Consider the following 10,792-nt stretch of genomic DNA (forward strand, 5'->3'; position numbering starts at 1 on the left):
CATTGATATGCTCAAAACATGTAATGCCATGTAAGGGCATTTTTCCAAGTGGCAAGGTAATAGAGCTTTTTGTGTCCTCAAAAAAAGAAATTGTCTAAAATATATTAAGCGCAATAATCCTCTCTATAATATACTAAGCATTATAACTTTTTGTCTTATGCAACAAAAGCCAAATCTAAACAACAACAAGCAACATGTAAAAATAGTAGTCGCATGAGCATATATATCTTGGAGTGCATTGATTGCATGTTATGCCAGATCACCTATGCTTGCACCTTGAAAGAATTTGACACTATGCAAGGCATTATATCTCATGCTTTGAAGTGCTTTGATTGACATATATGTCAAAGCTGGCCTTTGATTGACATGTATGCCCAATGTGGTGTCATAGCAAAAGCTTGAGTGAGCATCTTGGATGAGATGTCTCTTGGAGTGTGTGTGATTGTAGGTTATGCCTAACAGGGTAGCACCAACAAGCAATGGGTTGCTTCGAGAGGATACAAGGTGAGGGCTTTTCTCTAAATGCAAATACCTACAACATCTACAAGGTAGATGGTGACATGAGGGAACAACATCTATGAGACGAGTGCAATTCAACAGTTGTTGGAAAAAGACAACGTGCGTGACTATGCTTTGGTTTATGTCTATACCGATTGTGATGTCCTTGTAAAAGCACAAAAGATTTTTTGCTTCTTGTCCAGGGTGTCATCTCTTCAAATGGTTGGTTGCAAGAAATGCAAACAAAGGAAATAAGCTTTAAGTATCTTTCAACAAATACATAGTGAGGGTTTTCCTTCTTGTGGCATGCACAAGGGAATGTGAACCTTGGAAAATTTTCCCACAAGAAGCTCTCGAGTCTACGTAACCTAAAGGTAATGAATTCATTTGTGTGCCTTGTAGTCCAAAAAAAAAGAGGAACCTCCAACATTGGAAGAAAAGCATAAGTCTTCCTCCAACTCTAGAGGAGAATCAAGTAAATAGGGGAAGGGCATGTTCCCTACGGTTTATGAAAATGTGTGGACGATGCCACTTCACCGCCATACTTATGAATGCATCTTGTGCCATAATGCATCTCTCTGCATTTAGAAAAGTATAATTTATTATAACTTTTCTAAATGTACTAAGTAAAAGTATTATAACTTTTACTTAGTACATTGGATAGCTCCAAATCTCAATCATGTGGCAAGGTTGTGCACACCTCGGAGCAAGCAGAAAGAGAGAGTACAACACCTTGAGAACAAGCAAAAACACATTATTAAATTGGATTTGTTTCTAAAATCTTATAACTAGTTGTAAAATAATGCAAGCTTGCCCAAAATTCATCTATGTGTAAGATACATAAGAGAAAATTACAAATGATACTCCAACATAAAGATCCCCTAGGAAACACCAAGATCCAATCAAATGACGTGCTTGCCCTATAAGACCTTGCAAATGCCAGTTGAAAATTACCTAATCAAGATTAAGGAAGTAAAAAACCAACTTGAAGCACATCTATAGTGGGGAGGTCTGATAAAAATGTTTCAGCCTGCACAAGACTTATCACTTTGATTTGTGATCGGTGCACATGCTTGGTTTAGCAGAGTGTTGAACCATCAATTGTGTGTAAGAACGGGTGAGGCACGATCAAAAATATGCTAGGAAATTCTAAGGGCTTTTAAGGGACAAGACCCTCTATTGTTGGGTGTTGACCAGTTGCTTTGCTACTCATGACACCATTTTATAGACAAAGACATCACTAGCTCATGAGAGCCAAAAATCTATTGGATATCAAGACCAAAATAAATGCACACATCTCTTCAAGAAGAAAACAACTCTTAACATGTTGATGAAGTTTATAAAAAAACAGGCACCACACATCGTACTCAAGGTTTTGCAAGCAAAGGAAGGACAAAATAGAGATAACAAAAGACCAACATCTATTGCACTATTTTCTAGCCAACATCTAATTCATGATTATCCATAAATTGAATTGAACTGCATTTGATTCACAAATTGAACTATTTTCTAGAAGCTAACATCTAATTCATGAATATTTGTAACTGAATTGAATTGCATTTAATTCATGAATATCCATAAATTGAATTTAACTACATTTAATTCACAAATCTCTGTAAATTGAATTGAACTACATTTAATTCACAAATGTTTGTAAATTGAATTGAACTATTTAAATCTTCCTTGCAAAGTAAACATGGGAATTGTTTTTTGACCTCGAGGTTTGTTATGGAAATGAATATTGGAAATTGGAATTGTTATATGGTGGATATTTTAGTATTTATTATGATGTTATTGTGGTGGTTTGTGTTTAGCAGGTGGGCATGACTGATAAGGATGGAGGATGGTTGCAATTTTTTAGCATACTGAGTGCCACATTTTCTATGCGGATGACAAACACAAATTAGTACCCCCTTATTATTATGAGGAACACTAACTTTTTTGTTGTAAATAACATCTATGGAGAATATCTATTTTTGGCCAAATGGCTGTTGCTATTTTTAGTGTCGACTAAAACTTATAAGTTCAAATACATGTAGAACTCACTTTGCTAGCAACTGCGAGCAATGTATCTGCCCGACAACATTGGTGCCACTGTCGGGGATGAGATCCCTAGGTAGGTGCCCTTATACTAGTCATATGAGGTGAAAGTTCCTCTGGTTTGCCAAAGTTTTGTTATTTTACTTTAGGTAGGATTCGAGAGGTTCTAGGGAGCATGTGTCTTGCTTGGGTCTTTCGCGATAGACAATTTTAATTAGTTTAGTATAGATGTTGGTGTTTGAGTGGTTGTGGTGATGCAAAAGTGTTTACTAGTCCGTGTGTGGCAGTAAAGTGTTTTTCTAACCCACAATTGCAAAACCCCACATCATGAGTAGGAGCACTTGTAGATAGGACATGTGATTGTGATCTAGAGTTATTCATAGTCGAGTTATTTGCTTGTATGCTATATGCATTTGTGATCTCTAAAAAGTTGATTTTTAGGGATAACATGCAATTAAGAAGTTTTAGTAGACATTTGTGCATAGATGAGTGATGATGGGCATAAAAGAACGCGTATGCAAGAGATTTGGATAAGAAAATTGTAATTTTGTATCAGCAGACATCATACGCGTATGATGTCTCAGGGCCTAGTATGTTAGGAAATATGACGTAGCTAAATAGATATTTGAGTAGATTACTTAATGGAGAGAGATAGATTTCACACAGAAGAGATTATAGAGTAGAGAGAGAGAGAGAGAGAGAGAGTACACACGATATACTGGTTCACCCAATGTGGGCTACATCCACGGGAAAGCAACCACTCAATCGCTTTAGTACTTCAAAATAAGAAGTAGGTTACAAAGGGATTATACCCTTTTGGAGCTCCCGCCTTGCTTCACTCTCACCACCTCACACCCACCTTGTTGCATCAACTTCACACTATGAAATGTGTGTAGAAATGGCCTCCTTTTATAGGCCAAAAGGGTTGCCCTCTCATGTGTAGCAGCCCTTGTGTAGATACGTCCAAATTATACCCTCCAATCCGCCCATGTGTAGCCGCACATGAGAAGACAAGTCCGCTCTTGAATTCGGACACCGACCACTGAATTCGTCCACCGGCCACCGGCCATTGACTTCCGACCATCGACCAAACGACCGGTCGTTTTTTGACCACTTTTCGGCCGCCGTCCGGTCATAATATTTCGGCGAAGCCAATCTCAAACTTTAGGTTCAAGACTGGGCGTGAAAATTTTGGTTTCCGGCGAGTGATTTTATTTTTTGGCGAGTTATTTTTCTTCACGCACGATGGCTTCTTCTCATAATGGGGGCCTTACAAATGTGCGTTTTTAACACAAAAAATTACAAGGGGTAAATCAGGCTCCATACTTAACAATCTCCCACTTGGAGACTGACCTCCAAACCAAACCTATGACTGCTTTCCATCTTGCCTTCTTATCCTTGAATGCCGATTGAAGATGAGCAAAAGCTCAACTTCTCCTTGTTGACCACCTTTGTAAACATGTCTGTAGGATTTTCACTTGTATGCACCTTTCCTAGCTTTGTCCCTCTTCCAAAAGAGTGCGTATGAAGTGATATCTCACCTCAATGTGCTTTGTCCTTGAATGAAAGGTTGCGTTCTTCGCAAGATAGATAGCGCTTTGGCTATCACTGTACAAAACACAATTGTCTTGTTTGAATCCAAGATCTTCTAAGAATCTGTGAAGCCGCAGAATTTCTTTGCTTGCCTCCGTCATTACTACATACTCTACTTCCGTGGTAGAAAGTGAGACTACTTTTTGCAGCTTTGAAGCCTAGCTTACTGTTGTGTCTCCAACTCTGAAGACATAGCCAGTAGTGCTCCTTTGAGTATCTTTGTCACCTGTCATATCTACATTAGCATACCCTTCAGAAAAATATCAGTTCCTCCAAAATACAAAGCATTTGTTGTTGTCCCTTTTAGATACCTAAGTATCCACTTCACAGCTTGCCAGTGCTCGTTACCTGGGTTGTCCATGAACCTACTCACAACTCCCACTGCATGTGCAATATCTGGCCTTGTCCAGACCATAGCATACATTAGAGAACCTACCACTGCAGCATATGAAACTTTAGACATATAGGCTATCTCCTCTTGTGTCTTTGGACACATATCCTTCGTTAGTTTAAAGTGACCAGCCAAAGGTGTAGAAACTGGTTTTTCATTTTGCATTGCAAACCTTTCTAGTACCTTCTTGATGTAATCTTCTTGAGATAGCTTTATTGTCTTCTTCGTCCTGTCCCGTGATATTTTCATACAAAGTATCCTCTTTGCAACACCTAAATCTTTCGTTGAAAAAGATTTAGACAGCTTCTCTTTTAGGTCTTTGATGTCCTGCATGTTAGCACTTGCAGTCAACATGTCATCAACATACAACATTAGGATGATGAACTTCCCATCTCCCAAATTCTTCGTGTAGACGCAGTGATCCGAGTTGCATCTTCTGAATCCATGATCCAACATCCAAAGATCAAACTTCAAGTACCATTGTCTTGATTCTTGCTTTAAACCATACAAGCTCTTTTTTAATCTGCAAACCATTTTCTCCTTACCTTTTACTTCATACCCTTTTGGTTGAAGCATGTAGATTTCCTCTTCTAAGTCACCATGAGGGAATGTTGTATTTACATCCATTTGCTCGAGATTTAAATCATGAGCAGCCACAAGGCTTAAGACAAGCCTAATTGAGTTCATTTTTACAACAGGAGAAAATATTTGATTGAAGTCAATACCTTTCTTTTGAGAAAACCCTTTTACCATAAGCCTAGACTTGTACCTTTTCTTCCCACCTTCTTCTTCCTTCAGCTTGTACGCCCATTTGTTTTGAAGTGCCCGCTTACCTTTAGGCAACTCAACCAACTCCCATGTTTGGTTGCGATGTAGTGAGCCCATCTCCACTTGCATGCTCTTCGTCCATTCTTCTTTGGATTCGTAGTGCATAGCTTCTTCGTATGATTCCGACTCTCCAGAATCTGAGATCAAGAGATGGTTGAAGGAAGGAACAAACCTTTCTGGAGGTCTACTTGCTCTTATAGCTCTTCGTGGAATAGGTTGAGGCTCCTCATTTGGTTGACATCGTTGCACATTGTCACCGTTTGCAGTCCTTGAGTCTTCACCGTCGTCAAGCTCCATGTACTCATCACCTGTTTCTTTTGTTTGTTTTTTTTCCAAGTAATCTTTGTACATATTTTGTTCGTTAAAAATTACATCCCTACTCCTTAAGATTTTACCATCTTCAGGATTCCATAGGCGATACCCAAAGTCACCTTCTCCATAGCCAATGAAGAAACACTTTTTGGACTTTGCATCTAGCTTTGGTCTTAGGCTTCTATCTATGTGCATGAAAGCCTCACACCCAAACACTTTGAGAAATGAATAATTCACCGCTTTACCTGTCCATGCCTCTTCTCGTACTCCACCATCCAATGTTGTTGAGGGTGACCGGTTGATTAAGTACACAGACATACTTATAGCTTTCGCCCAAAGCTCAAGCGATAGGCCTGCATGTAGCCGCATGCTTCTTGCTCAGTCCATGATTGTCCTGTTCATCCTTTCCGAAATCCCATTTTGTTGAGGTGTCCTTGGGGTTGTCCTTTGCCTCCGAATGCCATTGCTATCACAAAAGCTTTCAAAAGCTTGGCTGCAATATTCGCCTCCATTGTCAAATCTGAGGCATTTAACCTTGGTACCTGTTTCATTCTCCACAAAGGCTTTCCACCTTTGAAATACGGAAAACACATTGGACTTATTCTTCATGACATAAACCCATGTTTTTCTAGTCGCATCATCTATGAATGTTACATAGTACAATGAGCCACCAAGTGATGGTGTACTTGCAGGATCCCAAACATCAGAATGAACCAACTCAAGTTTTTTATTTTTTCTTTCATTTTTGGATTTTTGAAATTTTACCTTCTTTTGCTTACCATAAACACAATCTTCACAGAACTCTAAGTCCGCTTCTTTCACACTTGGTAGAAGCTTCTTTGTTTGAAGGATTTGCATTCCTTTGGCACTCATATGCCCAAGCCCGTAGTGCCACACCGCACTGTCAACTTCTATAGTTGTTGCACAAGTTGAAGGTTGCGTGCTGATAGTACACAAGTGAAGTTTTTTTTCCTTGGCAACCACCAAAGATCCCTTTGAGGTCTTCCACCGTTTATTTCTCAATGCAATGTTGTGACCTTCATCTTCCAATTGTCCTATAGAGATCAAATTTTTCCAATGAGAAGGAACATGCCTGACAGAAACTGTATCTTTGCCAACAGTCTCACAAGCTTCATCTTCTCCCAAGTATACATACCCAAAATTACCTTTGGTGTAATATTGGAAATGTTGCTTGTGTGGTGTCGCATGGAATGAAGCCGCGTAATCTACTATCCAGGAATTAGACACATTGTCTAATGAGAGAATTAGAGCATCTTGCTCTACTTTACCTGCCACATTGGCCTCCGATGTTGGCTTGTTGTCTTGAGACTTTGTCTCCTTCTTCTTCTTGGACCAGTAATCCTTCTTGACGTGTCCCTTCTTGCAGCAATTCCAACATTCAAGAACTGACTTTATGCGTGACTTGCTCCTCCTTGAGCGATCACGACCCTTTTGGTTTTTGAACCTCTCCTTAGGCCTTCCTCTTGTTTCCACTGACAGTGCAGCACTTGATGATTCTCTTGTGCTTCTCCTTCGTATTTCCTTGCTTAGGAGAACACCCACAACATCATCAAACTTAGGAGTATTTGTGCCAGAAATAGAATTACTTACAGCCATCACAATGTTGTCCCAACTATCCGGTAGAGATGATAGTATAAGGAGAACTCCCACTTCATCATCAAAATTGATTTTCACCAATCAAAGTTGACTTATGTTTGTGTTAAAGTCATTTAGGTGTTTTGCAACTGAACCATTCTCTGCCATCTTTAGATTGAACAAGCGCTTCATAAGAAATACCTTATTGGATGCCGATGGTTTCTCGTAGAAGTCATCAAGTGACTTTCAAGTCCTCCGTGGTCTTCATCTCCAAAACATTGAAGGCCACCATTGATGCCAAGCTTAACCGGATTGTTTCCAGTGCCTTTCGATCAAGGACAATCCATGCTTCATCTGCCATTGTTGCGGGCTTCTTTGCAAGACCACCTAGTGGCAAATAGAGGTCCTTCTAGTAGAGATAGTCTTCAATCTGCATCTTCCAATGTTGGTAGTTTTTGCCGTTGCACTTCTCAATCTTGAGCTTCCCTTCCTCCGCCATAACTGCCACTCAATTCAAGGAATCCTTTCCTTGAGATACTTTAGTTACGAGCAAACCTTGCTCTGATACCAATTGTTAGGAAATATGACGTAGCTAAATAGATATTGAGTAGATTATATAATGGAGAGAGATAGATTTCACACACGAGATTATAGAGTAGAGAGAGAGAGAGTACACATGATATACGTGGTTCACCCAATGTGGGCTACGTCCACGGGAAAGCAGCCACTCAATGGCTTTAGTACTTCAAAATAAGAAGTAGGTTACAAAGGGATTATACCCTTTTGGAGCTCCCGCCTTGCTTCACTCTCACCACCTCACACCCACCTTGTTGCATAAACTTCACACTATGAAATATGTGTAGAAATGGCCTCCTTTTATAGGCCAAAGGGTTGCCCTCTCTCATTCTGCCCATGTGTGGCCGCCCTTGAGAAGACAAGTCTGCTTTTGAATTCGGCCACCGGCCATTGAATTCAGCCACCGACCACCATCCATCGGCCATCGGCCATCGGCCAACCGGCCAACCGACCAGTCGTTTTTTGACCACTTTTCGACCGCCGTCCAGCCATAATATTCCAGCGAAGCTAGTCTCGAGCTTTAGGCTCGAGAATGGGCATGAAAATTTTGGTTTTCGGCGAGTGATTTTATTTTCCGGCAAGTTATTTTTCTTCATGCACGATGGCTTCTCCTCATAATAGGGGCCTTACAAATGTGCGTTTATAACACAGAAAATTACAAGGGGTAAATCTGGCTCCATACTTAATATAGTAGGAGACCAAAGTTGCCAAATTAGATTGCACCAGAGTGTTCTAAAGGGGTATTTTCCCTAAGTACACCTTGAGACTAAAGTTTTGACCAACAATTGGCCCCCAAAAGACAAAAGTCGTGTATTGAAACTGCATATTGTATAGAGCACATACACCAAGTTTCATCTCATTTGGGCATATAAAGTGAGTATTGAGAGAGTTTTACAGTGGTAAGAAGGTGCAATTTTGTTATCCAAATTTTGTTGTGTGCACATGTGCATGTTCTACACATCGAGGGTCACCTAGGAAACAAATAGAACTTCATTCTGACAACCTAGACATCATATGCGTATGATGTCTGAGAGGCCAGATTTTGGGTTAGAAGGCACATTTTGTTACCATATACATGTGATAGTGATGTGTGTGAACACACTTTGTTACCATATACATGTGGTAGTGATGTGTGTGAACACTGCATAAAGACCATCCAGAATATTCCAAGTCTGTTTTGTAGATTTCGATGAATGAATGTGGGGAGTAATAGTGCGCTTCATAGACAACGCAATCAATGCATGACCCTGTGCATCTTTTACATTCCAACGAGCTTGCTCAGCTATAGCCAAAACAACTCTAACGACAGCAATCCTTGCAGCAAGACCTAGAACATTCTCAATATCGCCTACATCCTTAGAACCAGGACGTACATCAATGCCTTGCACAATATTTTAGAAGGCCTTTGACACAAGAACATGTTGCATCATATAAGCCTACATAGGGTAATTATCCACATCCAATCTGTCCTTAGCAGAAAACATGCCCCGACGGTCCTAAGTGTGTGTGACAATGAGGCTAAAATTACATTGTTGCGTAAAGAGTTGGAATCGAAGATTATGGATGAGGAAGATGACATGGACACTTTCCTTGTTGGTGTTAAGGAGATCAACGTGAGCAACTTATTTCTGCAGGTGAAGTCATTTCAAACAATTCCCTTGTGCAAACTGTTCTTAATGCTTGCCGGATTTTTACCAAAATTTTGCTAATACTTAGAGACTTATGACCCAAACAAAACCTGAAGTTGTCAAGTTTGATACATTATGCACATTGCTATTGCAAGAGTCCCTTTGCAAGAAAAACAGGACTAGACATCGTGCAGTTAAACAGGCTTTTATTGTTGCTCAAAGAAAGGGTGGTAACAGTGATGCAGCCACTTCTTATGGTTCTTCTGCGAGTGGAAAATCACATGTTCCTAGTGCTTTTGCTGGTAGCAATTCGTCTGGAAATTTTGGTGATAAGGGCAAAAAGAAGATGTATTGCCATTATTGTAAAGCTAATGATCACTTGATCAAACGGTGTCCTAAGTTGAAGGCCAAAGAGGCAAAGAAGAAAGAGGGTGGTTCCACTGCAATGCTGGTTTCACTACAAATACATCTATTATTGAGTCTTCCGTGAACGGAGACTGTGATGCTGATGTTGATGTAGAATGGGCTTATAGTGCATAGTATACCTATAATCATGTTGTCCATGATGCATGCATGTCAGTTGCTGCAGATTCACATGTGTGGTATTTTGATAGTGGTGCTAGAAAGCACAGTACCTCACATCATGATTTGTTCACCTATTTTGAGTATATCCCTCATGGGAATTCAGCCATTTGTGGCAACAATGCCTCTTATCTGGTTCAGTGAGCTGGAAAAATTGTGCTTACTGCTGCAAATGACAGTTCTTTCACAATTGTTAATGCTCTTTATGTACCTGGGATCAAGAAGAATCTTTTGTCAGTATCTGCACTTGCTAGACTTGGTCTTGTAGTTAAATTTGTGGATGACAGATGTACAGTACATGATCTCAGTTTTGGTGATGAAATTGTTGCATCTGGAATTTTATGTCGTGGGCTATATAAGCTCACTTTGTATGACAAGTGTGGGTAGAATTTTTCAAATGCAGTTGTGGATTCAAAGGCTATGCAAAACTTTGGCATGCACGTTTTGGTGATCTAAATTTTGCCGGTTTGTTGAGCAAAAATCTGATATGCTTACTTCTTTGCTGCCTCTTGAAGCAGCTATCAAACATGTTTGTGAAGGTTGTATTTTGGGTAAGATGCATCGTTCTAAGTTTCCAAAGCATGGTTTAGTTAGGGCCACATGCAGGTTGCAGCTTGTGCATGTTACCATATACATGTGGTAGTGATGTGTGTGAACACACTAGGACCGCCGGGGCATTTTTTCCCTCTTTAGGAGGTTTTTCCCCCCGAGCATTGTATATACGCCCATCACTCTAGGGATATCTATC

The sequence above is a fragment of the Adiantum capillus-veneris genome, chromosome 22, assembly GCF_014529385.1.
Source record: "Adiantum capillus-veneris isolate H3 chromosome 22, ASM1452938v2, whole genome shotgun sequence".
In the NCBI taxonomy this organism is placed as follows: domain Eukaryota; kingdom Viridiplantae; phylum Streptophyta; class Polypodiopsida; order Polypodiales; family Pteridaceae; genus Adiantum; species Adiantum capillus-veneris.